Source organism: Hordeum vulgare, chromosome 5H (genome assembly GCF_904849725.1).
Source record: "Hordeum vulgare subsp. vulgare chromosome 5H, MorexV3_pseudomolecules_assembly, whole genome shotgun sequence".
Lineage (NCBI taxonomy): Eukaryota > Viridiplantae > Streptophyta > Magnoliopsida > Poales > Poaceae > Hordeum > Hordeum vulgare.
In genome coordinates this window covers 86037159-86040550 of record NC_058522.1, presented here as the reverse complement: position 1 = coordinate 86040550, position 3392 = coordinate 86037159, and the positions used below count along the sequence as shown (strand labels likewise).

General features: G+C 44.3%; 1 non-coding gene across 1 annotated transcript; it reads left to right on the top strand.

The window, feature by feature from the left end:
• The first annotated feature begins 1000 nt into the window (after window positions 1-1000).
• Window positions 1001-1139, top strand: LOC123400553. Its single transcript, XR_006610786.1, has one exon. It is a non-coding gene; the product is annotated as a small nucleolar RNA Z247 (small nucleolar RNA).
• Window positions 1140-3392: the final 2253 nt, after the last annotated feature.

The window sequence follows — 3392 nt, the reverse complement described above, 5'->3', positions numbered from 1 at the left end:
ACAAAAGACAACACCATGATAGTTTGCTGAAAATAACGTAAGTGGATTAGTTTCATTCAAATCATGCAAATTAGAGTCAAAAAAAAAAGCAAAAGCATTTGGAAAATTAGATACGTTGGAGACGTATCAGCTCCGTCTTGTAAAACATGATGAAAAATTCTCTCTTATCTTTTCTCCTGAAATAGGAATTTCTAAGCCACAGATTTGGCTCGGTGGAGCCTCGTGGGCCCCACAAGATAACAAGGCGTGTTGAGGGGGTGCGTGCACCCTATTGCCTTGTGGGCAACTGGTGGCCCCCCTCCGGTAGGACTTCGGTGTAGTATTTTTTATATGTTCCAAAAAATTCCTCCAATAAGTTTCTTTCGGTTCCGAGAACTTTTATTTCTGCAGAAAAACAACGCCATGGTAGTTCTGCTAAAAACAACGTAAATCCATGTTAGTCTCATTCAAACCATGGAAGTTAGAGTCCAAAAACAAGAGCAAAAGTGTTTGGAAAAGTTGATACGTTGGAGACGTATCCTCCTCCTCAAGCATCGGCTAGGCCGCCCTCCCTCGGCGGGTCGTTGAGAATCTCACTCACTCTAACTACGAGGTGTGGCGTGCCCAGGTGACGCCATAGCTGAGGGGAGCTCATTACTTCGGCTACATCGATGGATCCACGCGGAAGCCTATCAAGTTCTTCACCATGGTCCATGAAGGACAAGGACGGGAAATAAGAGAAATGTCCAATCCCTTTTGTACCATCTGGTTCAAAGAGGGACATCAGGTACTTGGATACTTGCTCAATAGTCTTAACGATGAATTTCTTGTGCAGGTTACTTCCATAGCTACGTTGCATGAACTCTGGGCAGCTCTTGCACACATGTTCACGTCAGAATCCAGAGCCCGTGTCAACAACATCCGCGCCGCATGCTCCACGGCATAGAAGGGCACCCAAACAGTAGCTCCATACTTTGCTCACATGAGCTCATTCGCTAATGAGCTTGCAGCCATCGGGAAGCCGATCAATGATGACGAGCTAATCTCCTACATCACCAATGGACTCGACATGGAGTACCATCCCGTCATCTCCGCCAACGAGGCTCACACCGAGTCCATTAGCCTTCACAACCTCTTTGCCTAGATGAGAAATTTTGACCATCACCTCGCTCTCTACAACGAGGCAGGTTCCGGTGGGGGCTTCAAGTCCTCTGCCAATGCTGCCTTCTGTGGCCACATCGATGGAGGCTCTTGTTACCGTGGGTCACAACGCAACATGTGCAAGCCTTCGAGAGGAGGAAACAATATCGATGGACATCTATCCTACAACAAGAACAAGGGCGGCCGCAACAACTCCTCTGGCAAGTCTTGCACGGGTGTAGATGTCACACGCTACGAGATTTGTGGCAAGTCGGGTAACACCACATCTAACTCTTGGTATCGTTTTGAGGAAGATGAAGAATCTTCCTAAGATGAGAAGGTCGGAGCAGCGGAAGATGGCTCGTATGGCGTCGATACAAACTGGTACATGGACAGTGGTGCAACAAATCACATAGCATGCGAGCTTGAAAAAGGGACTATGTGTGAGAAATACCGCGAGATGGACCAAGTTCATACTGCCAATGGAGAAGGTACGAGAATTAGTCATATTGGTCATTTAGTAATAAAACCTCCCCATAGGAAAATTCATCTTAGAAATATTTCACATTTTCCTAGGGCTTCGAAAAATCTTCTTTCCGTTCATCGCATTGCCATTAACAACCATGCCTTTCTTGAGCTTCACCCGTTCATATTTTTTATCAAGGATCAGGTCACGAAGAAAGTCCTATTTCTAGGTACATGTGTTCGAGGGCTTTATCCAATGATTCTGAAGCTTAGGATATTGAATAAAAAGCAGATGGTGTGACCAAAGTTTCTTCAACATGGTGGCATGATAGATTAGGGCATGCCTCTTTTTATTTAATTGAGCAAGTGCTTAGGAAAAATAAGCTCATGTTTGTTGATGATAATAGTTCTGAAACAATTCGTGATTCATGTCAACGTACTAAGAGTCATCAATTACCAAGGTTATCCCATGTCTACAAGTATTTATACCAAGCCTCTCCAACTCATATTGTCTAATGTTTGGGGTCCTGTGTCCACTTCTGTTGGTACACATTCCTATTATGTGAGTTTTATCAATGACTACAACACATACACTTGGATCGACCATCTTAGAAAGCAATCTGATGTATTTCATGTGTTCCAAAATTTTAAGCACTTGTCAAAAGAAAATTTGATTCCAAAATCCAAGATGTGCAATATGATTGGGGGAGGGGAATACCACAATCTAAATTCGTGTTTCCAACAAATTGGCATATCCCACCATGTGCCATGTCCTCACGTTCATCAGTGGAATGGATATGCAGAAGTAAAGCGCATGCACATTATTGAAGTAGGCATAATATTGCTTGTTGTTGTATCTACGCCATTAAAATTTTGGGATGTAGTTGTCCTTACCGTAGTTCATCTCATCAGCATCACTACACATCTTTACGAGTGTTCGGGTGCGCTTGTTTGCCAAATCTTTGCTCATACAATAATCGTAAGCTCATGTTGAGATCCATGAAATGAGTCTTTCAATGTTATAGTCCAAAACACAAAGTAGTAAAATGCCTTGATGTATTCACTAGCCGTGTCTACATTTCTCGTGACGTTGAGTTTGATGGAACTCGTTTTCCCTTTGTACATCTCCATCCGAATGTCGGAGCTCTCCTCCTAAAAGAGATCCTTCTTTTGCCATCTCATCAAATCTGTATTGATCATGGGGACCAATTAAATACTGATGATCAATTATAGACTAATCCTCTTACTAATTATGAACATGAGTGTTGTGATTAAACAGAAAAAAGGTGCAGAAAATGGTGAAGAAATCAGCCAGAATCATCATTTTATGACTACTCGACATGGCAACAGCGGTACATGGGTGAATCCTCCTCAGGATCATGGCATACCAACCTCGGGATCTTCCCTCTGCAGGTTTGTCCCACTATCTCCCACGGGATTGGCGCTGGATGAGGCAGACTAATCTTCCCAGGGATTTGCAGCGCGTCACGACGAGCACAACGACTCGACGGATTGCATCGACTCTCACACACCATCCAACCATGCCGTTACGCGCCATTCTCTTGATTCCATGTGGTCCTCTGGGGCACATACCGTGCTTGGATGGTTCGGCACCAAACCGTGCTGCTACCTATGGTGCGCCAGGCCGACAGGTCCCTTTCGGGATACAGTGTTGTCTCTGGTGGAAGATCCCCTGTGCAACTCTCCCGGTCTTTTACGCCGGCTCTTTTACCACCACGGACAAGGCTTCAAAGGGGACTAACTAAACCCAAAATTTATAAACGTATTGCAGAATTTGGTCTTACTTA